Source organism: Pleurodeles waltl, chromosome 9, assembly GCF_031143425.1.
Source record: "Pleurodeles waltl isolate 20211129_DDA chromosome 9, aPleWal1.hap1.20221129, whole genome shotgun sequence".
In the NCBI taxonomy this organism is placed as follows: domain Eukaryota; kingdom Metazoa; phylum Chordata; class Amphibia; order Caudata; family Salamandridae; genus Pleurodeles; species Pleurodeles waltl.
The window spans coordinates 274,221,922-274,240,585 of NC_090448.1; the positions used below are offsets into that span (position 1 = coordinate 274,221,922).

General features: G+C 42.1%; 1 protein-coding gene across 6 annotated transcripts in view; it reads right to left on the reverse strand.

The window, feature by feature from the left end:
• Window positions 1–18,664, reverse strand: part of LOC138259164 (cyclin-dependent kinase 17-like) — a 521,155-nt gene that overhangs the window by 434,001 nt on the left and 68,490 nt on the right. For 2 of the 6 annotated variants that reach the window (XM_069206702.1, XM_069206698.1), the window contains exon 1: window positions 7,236–7,296. The exons of the other annotated variants lie outside the window; for them this stretch is intronic. The gene's annotated coding sequence lies outside the window, so the exon portion shown is untranslated. Of the gene's footprint in view, window positions 1–7,235; window positions 7,297–18,664 lie in introns of those variants that run through there. 6 annotated transcript variants of the gene reach the window in all.

Below are 18,664 nucleotides of genomic sequence, written 5' to 3' on the forward strand. Positions count from 1 at the left end.
AAGATGGTGCCCCTCCTTGCATAAGCCAGTTTACACTGGTTCAGGGACCCCCAGTCCCTGCTCTGGAGTGAAACTGAACAAAGGAAAGGGGAGTGACCAGTCCTCTGTCAATCACTGCCCCAGGGGTGGTGCCCAGAGCTCCTCCAGTGTGTCCCTGGCGTAAGCCATCTTGTTTTCCACGGTGTGGGGACACTGGAGATCTGAGTGGCCAGTGCCAGCGGGTGATGTCAGAGACCCATCCTAATAGGTGCATACCTGGGTAGTTAGCCAATACCCCTCTCAGGGATATTTAGGGTCTCACCTGTGGGTGTCTCTTTGGATTCAGCTTGCAAGACTCCTCAAGGAACCCTCTGCTTCAGCTTCTGACTGTCGGATCAACCGCAGACTGCTCCAGGAACTGCTGTACCTGCAACAAAGTATCCAGGACGACTCATGTGACCTGCAACTTCAGCTCCAGCCAGCATTTGCAAGTTTCCAAGGAGTGCATGCTCTGAGGACGACCTGTCTTCACCCTGCACCAGAAGAACCGAAGGAACATCCTGTGGAGCGACAAAGTCACTTCCCTGCTCCTGCAGGCACCTTCTGCGTCAACGACCAGTTCTCTGGGACTCCTCACCTGACGACGAGCGTGCTCTCTGGAACACAGGTGGTGGACCAAAATGACCCAGACTGTCCTACGGTCCAGTTGTCCAAGTTTGGTGGAGGTAAGAGCTTTTGCCTTCCCGGTTTGCGACAGTACCCCTGTGAACCACATCATCTCCAGCTGCTTGGGCTTCTGTGCACTTCTTCCAAGAATCCTTCGTGCACAGTGTAGCCCAGGTCCCCAGCACTCCATCCTGCGACGCACAACTCGCTGAGTTGTTCACCGGCGGCGTGGGACCTTCTTTTGTTGTGCTGCACCAACCGCAATTTGCACCTTCTTTGTCCCCCTGTCCTGGGACTCCCGTGGGTGCTGCCTGGTCATCTGTGGGCTCTCTCCAGTGTTGGGAGCCCCCTCTGCCTCATCAGTCAGAGTTGAGGCCCCCAGGTCCCTCCTGGGTCCAGGCAGCGCCATTTTGACACAAACCACAACCTTGCTTGAACCAAGGCTTGTTGGATGAATCCAGCGACACAAACAGCCTACATCCAACATCTCGACGTGGGACATCTCCTGCACCACGCAGGAACCCGCAGCCATCTTCTCTGGTGCACTTCTGCAGATTTCTTCTAACCGGAGAATCCTCTTTTGCACCATCTTCTAGGTCGGCAGGGGCTCTGGTCCTTCCTGGAATCTTCTGCGACTTCTGGACTTGGTTTCCTCTTCACAGGTCTTCATTTGTTGCTTGAAGTCTTGCTTGGTTCTTGCAATAACTCTTATCACGACTTGTAGTGTGTTCTGAGGGAACTTGCAGTACTTTACTCCTACTTTCCTGGGCTCTGGGGTGGGGTATTTTACTTACCTTTGGTGTTTTCTTACATTCCCAGCACCCCTGTACACACTACACTTGCCTAGGGGGGAATTTGTGATTCGCATTCCACTTTCTTAGTATATGGTTTGTGTTACCCGTAGGCCTATTACATTCTATTGTATTTTCTACTGTTTGCACTATTTTATGACTATTTACTTACCTGATTTTGGTCTCTAGTGTATATATTGTGTATAATACCTCCAGAAGGAGTATTGCCTTTAAGATATTTTTGACCTTATGTCACTAAAATAAAGTACCTTTATTTTTGGTAACACCGAGTATTGTCTTTTATTGTGTAGAAGTACTGTGTAACTATAGTGGTATTGCAGGAGCTTTGCATGGCTCCTAGTTCAGCCTAAGCTGCTTTGCTACACTACCTCTAGACAGCCTAAGCTGCTACAACACGGTCTACATTTCACTAATAAGGGATAACTGGACCTGGTATAAGGTGTAAGTACTTTAGGTACCCACTACAAACTCGGCCAGCCTCCTACATGCAGTTTTTGTGGAAATACTTACACATATAGTACATCTTCCCTCCCTCAAATCCAACTGCTTTCAAGGTCTCGACTTCATTTTCCTTGCAGATCATCTCCTATTTGACATGTTGCCCAAACAGGAAGGATGAGAAAAAGGTAGACAAATCATTTTAAACTGTTTATTTGTTTTTCAAATATATCAGCTGCAAGCATGAGGATCTGCCTGTAGTTATCCAATGACCGATATCACCAGATCTGCAGTGAAGTGATTTGAAATTGAACAGCCTTTCAGGGCCACCTCTGCAAAATCCTGCTCTTTCTCTAGGCACCTCTTCTCTAAGATTCTGTGAGGTTTCCCAGAATGCCCAATCATATGTCCCTGAAAGGGCCATGAAACTGGCAACCTTAACAGATTCTTTCCTGCTGCATCAATTTCTTGCTTCCCCAGTCAAGAGAAGGACAAATGTTTCTGGAGACAAAGAGTGGTGTTTTCCAACTACTGACACCATGAGTAAGGGTTTGAGTCATGTCGAAGTAATGTCTGATTCTGTTCCAGAAGCCTGCATTTTATCAATAGCAAGGTTTGGCAATATTTCCTCTACTAGATCCAAGATACCCAGAACTATAGGAAGTAAAGGTTTCGACACTGAACGTCATTTTAGGATCTTCATAATAATACAGAGATGCCAAGTGAAGAACTTCCAGAAAAACATTCAGTTTTGCAGTGCCTCTGGCAAGGGCAGCTTGAAACATGGTCATGTTGTGCAGGAAGAAACATTAGCTGGAGATCCAGTTAAGGATGCAGGAGTCTATGAAATGTGTATGCTCCATCTAGTCTATCTTCGAGGAGTCTGTAAAGGCGAACCTTTATGACTGTGCTTCCGCTGCAGATGCTAGTGCTGTGGAGGAAAATCTTGTAGCATCAAAGCTGAAAATAGAGGCAGTGGTGAAAAATTATTAGTTGACTTCCCTGAAGACAAAGGCCTTTTCCTGATCGGTAACACTTAGTGTTAAAACAATTAACTTTGGTGCCACTAGTGGCAGGAGATTTAAGAGTTTCAAAGGCATCTGTACTGAATTCTCCCCAGGGATTCTAAAAAAAAGGCCAAAGCGGAGCTAATGCCTCATCTGGAGTGGGTAACACAGTCGCTTTCTTGGTGAAGAAATCTCTTCTACTATCGATGCAGATGATAAATCCTCGATATGATCTATGTAATTCTATGTAATGCTGACGTTAGTGCCAGACGTCAAAATAGGTCTCATTCTCGTGCCTTGATGAAGTGGTATGATGTTGATCAAGAAGGTGATGCCAGACCATGGGGGCACTTCAACACCAAAGATCTTCCCAATGCCAAACGGTGGTGGTTCTTTAGCGTCAATAGCAAGCCTAAAGGAAAACATGTCGGCAACATACCTGTAGCCAACATGAACCTTTCTGACTTTGGCAAAACTGACAGTGACAGGTGTGGCAGGAATGGAGAGGTCTGTCTGATTGTCTTTCACATCTCTTCTCCCTGGATCTTCCTCTTAGGGGTACTTTGAGGCTGAGGGTTTAGCCACAGTAATGTAGTATTCCTGGCTGGTCCCCATTTGAGTTTCCTTGTCTTTGGCCATCAGGACTTCAAGCTTGCCCTTAAGTCTATTGCCTTCATGGTGTTTAAGTATCCTTTTAGACATTTTAAAAAATAATTCACATTTAGTAGTAGAATGTGAATTTGGGTGGTACACCATACAGACTTTACTGGGTCCAAATCTGCTTTTTTCCTGCCACATAATGGGAACTTTACAAACAGTAAAGCCATTGTGAGCAGAATATTTTCCTGAAAAAGTCTGGAAATGTCTTCCAATATCTCCCATGATAAATATCAAATGTTAATGTAAATTTCTGACTAAAAACCCTGGAGAAATTGGAAAAAACACCACACACAGTGTTCTTAGGTCCCAAACACAAGACCAAGAATAAAACTGGTTCAGAGAGGCAACTACGTGTACAGTGCATTTGGAACTGGAAGCATCTAGGCATCTTGACAACACAGACAACCTTTGTTTTTACTATGCTAATGCCTGCCAAACCTGTTTGTATCCTTGTTCAACAAAACTTTTAGCAGCAGCTTAGAATTAAGTTGCTGTAATATAGCTTTGTTATTGTATTTTTAGTGCCGTTTAAATCAGGAACAAATTTGCCTTGATAGACTATTAAGTAGAATCTTTTTTATATATATTTTTTGTTTTTTTACTTTGGACATGTTAGTTTAGTGAACTCTCTTTGGAAGTAATTTGTGGACTAAGTGTTCCAGTATGTCTGCATGCACTAAGGAATTAATTACTCTAAGGCTAAATGACTACAAGGATCATGATGATTGAGCCACTGATCAATCATCTAATAGGAACTTAACAGGAACTCAATTATTTTGACGAAAGGAACTCAAAGACGGATAATTTTTATATAGGGGTTTGAAGATGGAAATATTTACTGCATTATTCTGCAGATAACCGCTAACAGCCTTTTGATCTAATATCTGGTTTACAAACTAGCAAGATTCCCTACAAGAACCCTACTCTCCAAACTTGATTCCTTCTTCGACCTCCCATAATTCCCACCTTAAAAATACTGGACTACAAAAACTCCAGGCTCATTGCCTCCACCAATAGGACTGTCTCACATTTTTTTTACCACGTCAGTGTCTTAGAGATTTTATGTAAGATACCTCAAGGAGGAGTTATTTGCGTCTACTGTGCTCTTATTACTAAAAATAATTACTGCTTCAGTGCACAATCACCTCTTTGCCCCCAAGGTATCTAAAGACACACTGCGTATCTTTATTTCTGAATTTACATGCTGTGCTCCTCTTGCAATTTTTGAGCATAACAGAAAGTCAATTTCCCAATCACAGACCTTGGCTGGTAAGGCAGAGAAGGATATAAGTCTGTGTGTGGCGTCATAATTCTATTTTTATGTATATAGTGCTTACTACCCCTGATGAGGTGTTGATTTCAGAATTAATTATCCTAGGCAGCACAGCCCCCAGGACTTTTTGTCAAATGTTACAAGCGTGACAATCTAGACTATCTTGCTTGCTTATGAATAACTTCGATGAAGGATTATTCAGATGCAGAATCATAGCCACTAACAGCACTGGGGGAGAGCCTGGATAGTTTGATGACCTAACCACTGCTAACCCCCTCCCTAATAGTGAAAATCTGGTCATTTTATTTCAGGATACCTAATTTTCTTCTCAATGCACAGATGCCCCCTCAGGGCCTTACAGCACCATGGTAGGTACAGTATGGGTTAGTAGAGTGCAGTGACCTTCTAGATTACATGGATTTGACTGGCCAACAGGTTGAAATATCGTACCATTTTAGGAGCTGGCACAGTTAGAAAGCAGCTAATGGAGCTCGGAGGGAAACTCCTCTTTCTGACAAAGATTACAATTGTGAGCTGTACCAGATTCAAAAGCTTCATTTACTATGTTTCCAAATTACAGAAAGACTATTACCATGGACAATTAGTGTGATGAATGGCAGTGGCGCCTAAATTGAGACTAGGTCCTTCGTTGTTTTCTCCTCTAAAGGTAGAGATATGGTTAAGGCCTGCATAGTCAAAAAACTGGATATTTTCACTTTCTTTTCTCACTCACCTTATTCTTGGTTCACTTTTTCATGACATTCAAGATGGTTTAGGAGCTCTACTTTGGAATCAAGTTTTACAAGTATCACAAGAAAAAGCTCTTAAACAAAGCCAAATCAGAAGTCTTAGAAATGTCAAGGCCTTGTCCTCTCATTATAGAAGTAGCAGAAAACCAATTCAGCAGCCACATGAGTGACTCAGAGGGGGAGCATGTAGAACTGCTAACCCAAGGGTTGGTTTCCCACTACGTGAACTATTTAATTGCCCAAACAAAAGACATCAAAACGGCATCTAGAATGAACAGTTTACCTGGTTTAGGGTGCTGCTGGGCTTTGATCCAGGAGAAGCGTGCTCCTAGTAGATCGAGAAAAAAAAGGGTTGAGGGGCAGGGGGAATCTCATTCTGGTAGGCTGAGGGCTTGGAGAGAAGTAGAAACCTGCTTCTTGGTACTTGAGACATAACCAAATTATTAGCTTCTTAAGGGTGGAAGCCTGAGTAGCTGTTGTTGTTATTAGAACTTGTGACCTACAGATGACACCAGATGTTACCAACACGAATCTTAACTCTCTGAGCCTTGTATTAGCTCAGTGATGAAACATTACTGTGAGTGGAAAATAACTGTCACAATGCGTGGATTATCCGCACCTTTAATAAAGGTAATTAAACGTTTTTGGTTGTACTGCTGCTTTAATGCACATTAATCGCACAGCATAATACACAAAGCCAAACAAGGGCACTATAAACATTCTCAAATTTGCAATATTGATTTTCTGAACACTGTAGTCCTACAGGTATTGACTGGCCTTGCATTCCTAGTTGTTTTAATTAATTAGCAAAGCAGGTTATTTTTAAGCCAGCTGCACAAGTGAGCACAGTACATGATGCAGGTATCCAAGCTTAAGCAGACTTAAAATGGCTTTAATGCATTCAATTGAAATATGAAAGAAAAGTACATGCAGTAAAAAAAAAAAAAAAAAGAACTGGATAAAAAATACAGGCAGGAAAAGTTGAGTAAGCAGTAGTTACATGAGTGGGCCGGATGACTGACATGAGGGAAAACAATTCCAAAACTGGTGGTAGATGACCTGCAGAGACGTTCATGGGATTTTCACAATTATACTCTAAAATACTTGAAGAGAAGAACTACGCCAACACAAAAATATTTAGTTTTCTTTATGCTATTTGCCTATGACGTCTTGAAATAATTTGTTGCTCCTACTGTGGAAAACCTAATTTTTACCGCCTTTTTTCAACATAAACTAACAAGTGTCACTCATTCTGGGGGCAACTACAAAAATCTAATTTTCATGTCAGTAACAAGCACAAAGCTCATGATGCTGTGGCATTTTCCATTCTGAAATAACTGTTTTCTGTGTTACAAGAAAATCTAAACAGAAAAAGGTGATTTAATTGAAACAACAAAAGGAAAATGCTCCAGACACCTTTGAGCGGATGCAGTTTCTATGTTGCTATTTTTTTAATTAATGGATGCGCTACATCTAGATTTAGATCCCGAATCACTGTATGGAAGGAGGAATTTGAGAGGTGCAACTATATATCAAGTAAAAAAAAATATTTTTGTTATAATGCACAGATAAAGCCAATCATATACAAAATAAATGAATTATCTGCGACCTGGAATATAGAATTTTAACTGTTAAGAATCACCACACACACCCGAAAACAGCTACTGAGCACTGATGGATTCCCAGAGTTTTCCTCCTTCAGGGTTCATGCCTATAGGAAATATAAATATGTATTAAGTCGGAAAGCACTGCCATTTTCTGTAACCTTAAATTAGTTTAGCTAAAGTATCAGTTTAATGGTAAAAGAGCATTAATATACTAAGCAAAACATAATTTAGCTTACAGAGGTGTACCCCAAAAATAGTCTACTATTCCTTACCGGCAAAAAAGCAACAAAAGAGTAAAAGTCAGCCAAATTGACAAGTTCTAGGTCGAGAGAAAAGCAAACTGAAGTCTTTTTGCGGTAAAACATATTTTCTAAAAAAACAACGCGATTCAAGTTTGTATGCTTACGTGTGGGGTATTTATTTAAATGTTAAGAAGTTAAAGTTTTCCCGGTCAGTGTATTACTGCAGATTACAACCAAACGAATAAGCCAATCCCAAACCTAACCTGCAGATCTCACCAGCAACATAGCACTACCTTATTCATCTTGCAACCAACTCGTTAGTATGGAAAAATGTTTTTACTTCCAGGATACAAGAAGTTTAAGGACATTAAGTGAGAACATCAGCACACCAATTATCCGTCACTGTCGATAAATCGGAGCTACTATTTTACACATTAAAAAAAATACATCAAAAGAAATCCTTCCCGAAACTGTACTGCAGCAAGTAGAGAAAGCCCTAAATTCTCCTTCCCATAATGGGAGCTGGATGTTCACTTCCCCCACTACATGTCAAGAGAACCAGGGTGTTCAGTCTTCCCTGTTCTTTGGGACATTGCAGCCTCAACTATGGTGTTGCCCACTAAAAAGAGTCAGGCTATAAAAGTCAACAATATATTGTTTTAACTGGGTATTGTTGATACCAAACAATATATAACAATCTCAATCATTTGGGTACCACAACACTATCATTCCACTGATCTCGACCCTGTTTTATAATTTCCCAAAAAAAGTTGTGCAGAACAGTACATGACAGGACCATGCACCAGTACATATATACAAATCTTTAATATTTCACTGGAATGTCTGAGGTATCCAATACAGAAGTCAACAATTTAGCTTATTTCCCAGTGCTGCTAGCTTTTCACTACCCAAAGAACAGTCCTCCTAGTGTACGCATCTCTCAGGTCGTTTTGAGAGACTAAACACAGCTGCAGCGGACAACGCGCCTGTCCTTTGGACAGGAACAGACAGGTTGTAGTTCAGTCTGGAAGCTGTCAAAGTCATCCATCAAATGGCTTGGATAGTCATGCAGGATGAAGGATATTTTTCTCTTAGCCAAAAAGAGGGCCAAGCAGCCTGTAAATTGTCTGACTTTCTTGAGCAGGCCAAAGTGTCTCGGCAGCAGCACTCGGGGTGAGAGGGTGATTAAATGGTAGATAACATCTGATTGGTAGGCCGTTATCTGTGTGCAGTACTCAGTCCTACATGCGCAGCTCCAGGCTGCATGTTTGCACATACATACTACAGCAACTACCACTAAGTCCAAACTTTCTTGCTAACCTCCCTCTGCTCGCTCCTTGTCTTCAACTTCCTATTTGCCAACTATCTATATCCTACATATTATTTACTCAGTCCTTTTCCTCACCTCACTACATTAATTCCTTTGATCTCTCTAAACTACCTTCTCAATCACTGCCTTATTATGGTTACCTTTTGACACACCTGTCCCCAAACTTTGATTCTATATAACCAAGATCTAGGACTTCACCTTTTGTCAGCAACGAAAAGCTCTGACAACTATAGCTCAAAGTGTTGCAGAAAAAACCCATAAAAAATAAAGTAATCCGGCTATTACTGATGTCACCAAAAAAAAACGCTTGGTAAAATGTTGCTATTAATCTGTCCTGAATGAAGTTTGGGGACTGCCACTAGCAAGTTAAATCATAGTGATATATGTGGGTTATCGCTTAAGGGCCCCACAAAAAGTAAGGATGCATGGAAATGAGCTATAAATGAAGAAGGACAATTGAGGGAGGCAAGAAGAGACGAAAAGGAGGTTTAGGATACCGGAGCTGAGCAGAAATGATTAATGAAATAGCTAAACAGCAGAGGCAGCCAGTCAGTAAATGAAAATAACGAGCTAGCATAGTTGGAGAGAGGGCTGAGGAGGCTCCCAAGGTAGGAGCACACCTATTGGAGAATATCACATACTATAAGGTGCTATATGAAAATGTCACTTACCCAGTATACATCTGTTTGTGGCATGTAGTGCTGCAGATTCACATGCTATGCATATCTCTTTTGACATCTAGTGTTGGGCTCGGAGTGTTACAAGTTGTTTTTCTTCTAAGAAGTCTTTTCTGAGTCACAGGACTCCTCTCGGTTACAGTGCATCGACTCCATAGTTGGATTGTTTTCCCGCAAAGGGTGAAGGAAGGAGTGATAGAGTATAAGAATATAAAGAGATGTCCATGTAAATGTAAATGTATATACATATATGTACAACTGTTAAACTTGAACGACTACAGGCTTCCGGGGAGGAGGGAGGGTGCAGCACTACATGCCACAAACAGATGTACACTGGGTAAGTGACATTTTCCGTTTGATGGCATGTGTAGCTGCAGATACACATGCTATGCAAAGACTACAAAGCAGTTAGTCCACCAAAAAAATAGCGGTGGCTAGCCTGTAGGAGTTGAAGTTGTTTGAAATAGTGGTCTTAATACAGCCTGGCCTACAGTAGCCTGTTTGAGAAAACATCAACACAATAGTGTTTTGTAAATGTATGAGGAGTTGACCATGTGGCAGCTTTACATATATCTGCCATTGGTATGTTTCCTAAAAATGCCATTGATGCACCTTTCTTTCTTGTATAATGTGCTCTAGGAGTGATTAAAACTTTTCTCTTTGTTTTGATGTGGCATGTTTGGATGCATCTAACAATCCATCTAGCAAAACCTTGTTTAGATATAGGATTACCTTTATGTGGATGTTGAAAGGCAACAAAAAGTTGTTTTGTTTTTCTAAAATCGTTAGTTCTGTCAATGTAGTACATAAGAGCACTTTTAGATCTAAGGTATGAATAGCTCTTTCTGCTACCGAGTCTGGCTGTGGAAAGAAGACTGGCAATTTCACTGTTTGGTTGATGTGAAATGGAGATACTACTTTTGGTAGAAATTTTGGCTTTGTCCCAAGTACATGTTTGTGTACTTGGAAGAAATGTTCTTCAAGAGTGAACACTTGTATTTCACTAACTCTTCGTAAAGAAGTCATAGCTACAAGGAAGGCAACTTTCCATGTTAAAAATTGAATTTGACAAGAGTGCATGGGTTCAAAAGGTGGGCCCATAAGTCTGGTAAGTACGATATTTAAATTCCAAGAAGGAACAGGTGGTGTTCTGGGTGGAACAATGCATTTTAATCCTTCCATGAAGGCTTTAATAACTGGAACTCTGCATAGAGAAGTGTGTTGAATAGATTGTAAATAAGCCAATATTGCAGTAAGGTGGATTTTGATAGATGAGAAAGCTACATTTGATTTCTGCAAGTGAAGTAAATAGCCTAGAATAGCCTAGAATATTTTGTATAGATGCTGTAAGTGGTTCAGTGTTTTTAGATTGACAGTATTAGACACATCTTTTCCACTTGTTTGCGTAACATTGTCTAGTAGTAGGTTTACGTGCTTGTTTAATTACTTCCATACATTCTGATGGAAGCTTTAGGTAACCAAATTCTAAGTCTTCAGGAGCCAAATCGCCAGATTGAGAGCCCTGGGGTTTGGGTGTCTTATTTGACCTTTGTTCTGTGTCAACAAGTCTGGTCTGTTTGGAATGAGGTACTACAGACAGATCTAGGAGTGTTGTGTACCAATGCTGACGTGCCCACGTTGGGGCTATGAGTATCATGGTGAGTGATGTTTGACGTAGTTTGCCGACCAGAAAGGGAAGGAGTGGGAGAGGGGGAAAAGCATAAGCAAATATTCCTGGCCAATTGATCCATAGATCATTGCCCTTGGATAGGGGGATGTGGGTGTCTGGACGCAGAGTTTTGGCATTTTGTGTTTTCGCTTGTTGCGAATAGGTCTATTTCTGGTTTCCCCCACTTTTGAAAGTACCTTTGAAGTACTTGGGGGTGAATCTCCCTTTTGGGAGTTTGTTGGTGATTCCTGCTTAGGAGATCTGCCAGCTGATTGTCTATCCCTGGAATGTATTGTGCTAACAGATGAATGTGATTGTGAATTGCCCATTTCCATATTTTTTGGGCTAGTAGGGACAGTTGAGATGAATGTGTCCCACCCTGTTTGTTGAGGTAATACATGGGTGTCATGTTGACTGTTTTTATTAGAACAGTCTTCTATTTGAGAAGAGGTTGAAACACTTTTAGGGCAAGAAATACAGCTAATAATTCTAGGTGGTTAATGTGGAACTGTTTCTGTTTGGCATCCCATTCCCCTTGAATGGTATGATTGTTGAGATGAGCTCCCCAACCTATCATGGATGCGTCTGTTGCGATTATGATCTGAGGCACAGGGCGCTTGAAATGACCGCCCCTTCATTAGATTGCTGTGATTCCACCATTGAAGGAACATATGTGTTTCCCGGTCTATCAACACTAGATCTTGAAGTTGACCATCTGCTTGAGACCACTGTTGTGAGAGGCACTGTTGTAAGGGCCTCGTGTTTAGTCTTGCATGTGGAACTATAGCTATGCAAGATGCCATCATCCCTAGAAATTTCATGATGAATCTTACAGTATTATTGTTGATTTGGCTGTATTTGTGGTATGAGTTTTGGAAAGTTTGTATCCTTTGTGTATTTGGACATGCTAGGGCCTTCTGAGTATTTAGAATAGCACCTAGGTAAGGTTGTACTTGTGCTCGTTGAAGGTGTGATTTTAAGTAATTGCGAGTGACCCCTAGCATACGTCCGGGTTTGTATCACATATTGAGTGTGTTCTTGGCATTGTGTAAAATTGCTTGATTTTATTAGCCAATCGTCTAGATATGGAAAGAAGTGAATGTGTTGTCTTCTTTAGTAAGCTGCTACTACTGCTAGACATTTTGTGAACACTCTTGGAGCTGTTGTTATGCCGAATGGCAGAACTTTGAATTGGTAATGCTGTCCTGCTATGACAAACCTGAGGTATTTTCTGTGAAGATGGATGGGTATGTGGAAATTCGCATCTTTGAGGCCTAAAGCAGTCATGTAATCCTGTTTTTGTAGTAGTGGAATGACAACCTGCAGAGTTACTGTGTGAAAATGTTCTGGCAGGATGTATAGATTGAGAGGCCTGAGGTCTAAGATGGGCCTGAGGGTGCCATCTTTTTGGGGAATGAGGTAGTATAGTGAATATATTCATGTTTCCTGTTGAGAATGTGGAACCAATTCTATTGCTTGTTTTAATAGTAGAGATTGTACCTCTTCTTGCAGCTGAACGTTGTTTTCTGGGGACAATTTGTGGTGACGTGGTGTTATGTTTGGAAGGGTGGAGATTAATTCTAGGCAATAGCCATTGCGTATAATTGATAATACCCAATTGTCTGTGGTGCTATTTTGCCAATGAGAACGGAATTGCTGTAGTCTTCCCCCCCACAGGAGATGTGTGGAGTGGAGAGGGGAGAATGAAGTCACTACTTAGATGGTGTAGTGGTTTGTTTTGAGGCTTGGAACTTGCCTCTGTTCCTGAAATATTGTCCACTGGAGGACCCTCTAAATCCCGCTCTTTGAAACTGAGTTTGTTGTCCCTGCTTTGTCTGGGAGGTAGATGAATCAAAGGATTGTGGCTTAAATCCTCCTCTAAACTGTGGTCTGTGAAAGGAGCCTCTATATGGTGTGGTTTATAATGCCCCCATTGCCTTAGCAATGTCTGAGGCTTTTCTCAGTTTCTCAAAGTTGTGTCTACTTTAGGGCCAAATAGATGTTTCTTATCAAAAGGCATGTTAAGTACTGCCTGTTGTATTTCTGGTTTAAAACCATAGGAGCGCAGCCATGTGTGCCTTCTAATTGTAATGGCAGTGTTGACGCATCTTTCAGCTGTATCAGCAGTATCGAGGGCAGACCTTATTTGGTTATTACTTATAGCCTGTCCCTCTTCTACCACCTGTTGCACCCTTTTCTGATGCTCTTTTGGGAGGTTCTGTATAATATCTTGCATCTCATCCCAATGGGCTCTATCATATCTAGCCAACAGTGCCTGAGAATTGGCAATTCTCCATTGGTTAGCCGATTGTGTGGCTACTCTTTTGCCAGTAGCATCACATTTTCTACTTTCCTTATCAGGAAGAGGAGCGTATCCTGTTGACTGGCTGTTGGCTCCTTTTCTGGCTGCGTTAACTACCACTGAGTCCGGAGGAACCTGGTGTGTTATATAGTCTGGGTCCGTTGGGGCAGGTTTATATTTTTTGTCAATTCTAGGGGTAATAACCCTAGCTTTGTCAGGTTCATTAAAAATGTGTTCAGCATGTTTAACCATTCCAGGCAACATTGGGAGACACTGGTTACCTGGAGTGAGTGGAAGACAGTGTTGAATAGAAAATCTTCTTCCAGGGGTTCAGAATGCATAAGCATCCCATGATAAGCCGCTGCCATAGAGGCTACCTGACTGTAGGCAGTGGTGTCTTCTGGTGGTGAAGGTTTTGAGGGGTAGAGGTCAGGATCATTTTCTGGAATGGGATCAGGGTCATAGAGAGCCCGTGGGTCCACTTTATCTCCATGCAAGTATAATGAGTGTGTGGGAGAAGGCAGTGGTGGTGGACTATTGTGAGGGGAAAAAGAAAGTTGTGGAGAGTCGAGGAGGAGAAGTAGGGAGAGGTGCTGGTTTCTCCTTTAGTTTCTGCACTTTTGCTGGTGGTTGAGCAGAATCTAACTCCTCTTGAAAGGCCAGCTTTCTTTTTGTCTTTAAAGGAGGTGCAGTGAAGATACGACCAGTCTCCTTATGTATATGGATTCTCGATTGTCTTTCACCCATAACCTCGAATATTGGCTCAATCTCAGTCTCTTCTTCGGGAGCTTTGTGAGATTCTTGCATGGGCTTTGAGATGTGCTTTAAATTTTCTCGAAAGTCCTTGTTCCTCTGTGTATGAGGATTTTTCGGCTCCGAAGTTTGGATCTTTTTCAGTCCCAAAAAGGAAGCTGGTTGTTTCGGCTCCGAAGCAGGGTGTCGAATTTTCGACTCCGAAGAGTGAGGGCGTTTGCTGGAGTCAGAGGTAAAAGTTTTAATGGTTTGGACGGAGGAGTGGCCTTTTTCGGCGCCGATCCGGAAAGGTCGGTCGCCGACAGTTTTTTTTCCGGTTAAATCATGGCCTTCCAGCAGTGGTGTACCCAAGGCCTTCGGTTGTTTTTTATATGAGGGCGTAGGGGCAGACGTACTCACATGCTGGCCTGCCGTGATGGGTCTATCATCTTCCGATTCTTGTTCGGAGTCAGTGTCTCGGATGGAGAATGCTGTATGCGCCTGCTCTTCCTCCATGAAGTTGAGATGTTCGGTGCTCTTGGATGCCATTTCTAGTCTTCGGGCCCTGCGATCTCATAAGGTCTTCGCTCAAAACGTTTGACAGGCTTCGCAGTCTTCCTCTCGATTGTCCGGAGAAAGGCACAAATTACAAACAGGTAATGGTCTGTATATGGCACAGAGGGCAGAATCAAAATGGAGTCCGATTCATCAGGCTTTCCATGCCGTATGCCCGAGTCTGGCGCACGCGCCCGAAGGATGAAATTTTGATTCCGACAGTACTACCGGTTCGATGCTAGATGGGAAACGCGATCATAACAATACCGACGAATAACTATGTTTTCTAAGGATTTCAGATTCTAAATCTCGGAGCGAGAGGAAACACGTCCGAACCAGACAGCGGAAAGAAAACAATCTAACTATGGATTCGATTCCCATGCGCACTGTAACCGAGAGGAGGAGTCCCTCGATCCTGTGACTCCGAAAAGACTTCTTTGAAGAAAAACAACTTGTAACACTCCAAGCCCAACACTAGATGTCGGAAGAGATATGCATAGCATGTGTATCTGCAGCTACACATGCCATTGAACATATATATATACATTTCAATTTGGGACACGCAACCTAAAACAGAAGGTTGCATATGTATATCTAATGAGGTCCCCGATTTCCAGTGTTGGCAGTGTATGGAAAGGTGAACAGTAAAGTGAATGTATTCTTTATTTACTACACTACAAACATGCTAGAAATGTAGTAGTCGCTATGGAAGCTGTGTTATATGTGCTTTTTTTTCATTTAAGAGAAAAGAAAAATAAAGATGATAAAAAAATAATCTACTGAATGTAGAAGAGAAAGGCATTGTGCTAATTTGGGGAGTTTTTAAGCCAGTCTTTAGCACAAGAGGCTAGTTATTTTGTCTGCCCACATTTATCACATGATGGGTGATAGCAAACTAAAGAATGCAACAATCTTAGTGCAAACTTTAGACTCATTCAAGATACACATGCTTGGAAAGGCCAATCGACATTGGACTATTAATGTAAGCTCCGAGTACGGTTAATAATGGAATGACTGTTGTGCTTGGCAAAGAGGTTCACTAAATAGGTTTATATGTGAAAGTGGAAGGGTCTTCGTTATTCATCTGTGCAAAGCTGTCATTATTCAATCCACACCAAAAACAGCCATGTTGAAATGGCGAGCTGTCAGTTTTTGGTTGTAAAAGGCAGGTTGTGGGAGGAACCGGAAAATTAATCAAAAACTCACAGCAACTCTCTTCCAGTCGTTAGGAAAACATTAGCACAGAGACCCTAATTTTACACACATTATTATACTGGAAGCAAGAGGTAAGGTACTCATTGGCCGGACCAATAAACAACTGCTTTAATCTAAAAACTGTTGACAATGTCATGGGAATTTGTGAGACACAGAGAACATTTAGTTTCATTCTTCTCTCATTTTAGCTTCCCACCTCCATGGCTTTCTAATCCTGTGTAAAATTAGAATATCCCTGTATTAGTTATCGCTGCATTGGTCACTTGTTGCAGATCCTAGAGGGATGTCTGTTTTCAGGAATTTATCTGGCTAGAAAGCTTGGTGAACCCACAACCATTTAAGTAAGAGCGCCCATTACATTTAAATTGATTTAAACTACACATAATCAACATTACAGCCATTATAGAGTGGGTCTCTTTAAGGATTGTAAAGACTAGAGACACGTCCTCGCTTCTAAAACTATTCCTCAATTATTTTTGTTTTTTTCCTGAGATAAGTGTCAGTGCCATAGTCTATATCCCAGTTTCAACTACAAAGGGTTTTTCATAGAGCCTGGGACAGATGGTTGGGGGGGGTGGGAGGGGGGGGAAGGACGGGGAGGTATTTACTGTGCAAACCAGTGCAAAACTGTAGATCATCACACAGGATCTCTATTTCATAACTTAGAAGTACAGTGACAGCCCCATTGTTCTGTGGGTCCCTTCTGGTAACAGAGCATGTTTCTATGACCTCTCCTTAAAGAAGAGGACAGAACTAGAAGCACTTCAGATGAGGTTATGCATTTTGGCACAACAGTTGGAGCAGATACATCGATATCCTTCCGATGAAGGAGCCTTAGGCTCCAAGGGTACACAACAGTAGGTCAGTGCGCTTAGGATGCAAGCTGGTGGGTTAGTACACCTCGCACAATGTAATACAGGAGGGTTGGCTAGCATCCATAGGATGAGCTTAAGTGGATAACGATCTCTAAATTGCAGCAAAGTGTGTCGGGCTAGTACCATAATAATGCAGTGCACTGTGGTTAGTTAGTGCCCACAAGGTGAATTGCAGATTAGAGTGTCATGAGAATACATGACAGTGTGGTGGATTACTATCTCCAAAATTCAGTGCTGCTTGGTATGTTGGTGCCCCTAGTGCAATGTGGTTATTATGACAGTACCCTTAAGATGTAGTGCCGAGTTTTCTGGAGGTCTTAGTGCCAGGTCTGGGGTATTACAGCTTCCACAAAGCAATGCAGTGTGGAGCATTAGTTAACCTGAGCAGTACATGAGGTTAGTAACCTGAACAGACAGACATCACTGTACCACACTCACCACTGTTACAAAACAAAGTACAGGTTTTAACACACAACACCATAAAAGACCTATGGTGTAATTCTGCAGCATGAATTAAACACAAAGAGCAAATGAAGCAAAATTAATTATGTCAGGCATGGCGCTTCTAGTAAAAACTGAACACCAACTAAAATCTCAATGACAACTCTCTTGCAGTAATTTGTATATTGGACTCTGTTGGTCATACATTAATTTGGCAACAACAGATAAAGCTTTCTTCTTCTACCTGGCCTAAAAAGAAGTATGGCCAAGTCCTACGCTAGCTCAATGCCTCTAACTTGTTTCTTTAGTTCAATCATGTGATTGATAAACAAGTTACTTACCTTTGGTAACAAATTATCTGATAGAGACATATTCTAGTTGCAGATTTCTTACCTTAGAATTTCCCCCAGGTGTCAGACTGAATCTGGATATTTTTCTTCAAGCAGTACCCCTGCGCGCCGTCCGGTGGTGTTGGTCGACTCTGCATTTTATCTGGCACCGTGGTCGCCAGATGGGACTTCCCAGGTCATATATAGGCACCACTGTGGCCCACTGACATCCCTTTCTTTTCACAACTTTCCACGCCAGAATGACCCTGGTGCACCAGAACTAGGGCCCTGAAAGGGAAGACCCAGTCCCTAGAAATCAGCTCACAGAGGTGGGAGGACAGGTGGGTCAGTAAGGAACCTGCAACTAAAATGAGTCTCCACCAGATAATTTGTTACTGAAGGTACGTAACTTGTTCATCTGAGCGAGACTTCTAGTTGTAGATTCCTTATCTTAAAATACATACCCAAGCAATACTATCCCCAAAGGATAGTCTGAGAACCAAGATCATACTAGGAAGTCCTGCAGGACCGAACAGGCAAAGTACCCATGCCTTTTGACCAGAGTGTCCAGTAAGTAGTGTTTGATAAATGTGTGCAAGGACGCCTACACTGCTGCCTGGCATATATCCCGACTGGAACTCCACATGCTAACACAGTGGTGACAACTATTGCTCTGGAAGAGTGAGCGCGCAAACACTCCGGGGTTGCTTTTTAGCCAATGCATAATACATTTTAATGCAAAGAATGACCAATCTAAAGATGGCTCTCTTCTGCATTGCCGACCTTTCTTTGGACCCACATAACCTACACAGAGTTGATCATCCACCCGGAACTCTTTGGTACAATCAAGATAGTACGTCAATGCTCTTGTTGGGTCCAGGGGGTGAAGTCTCTCCTCTTCCTTAGAAGGACAAGAGGGCAAGTAAAAAGTAGGCAAGGTGATGGACTGGTCTACATGAAAGTGCATGACCATTTTCAGTAAAAAGGAAGCTCTGGTGCAAAGCACCTCCTTGTCAGGATGGATGGAGAGGAAAGGTGGCTTTGAGGAAAGAGCCTGCAGCTCACTCTGCAGGCAGAGGAGATGACTACAAATAAGGCTGTCTTCA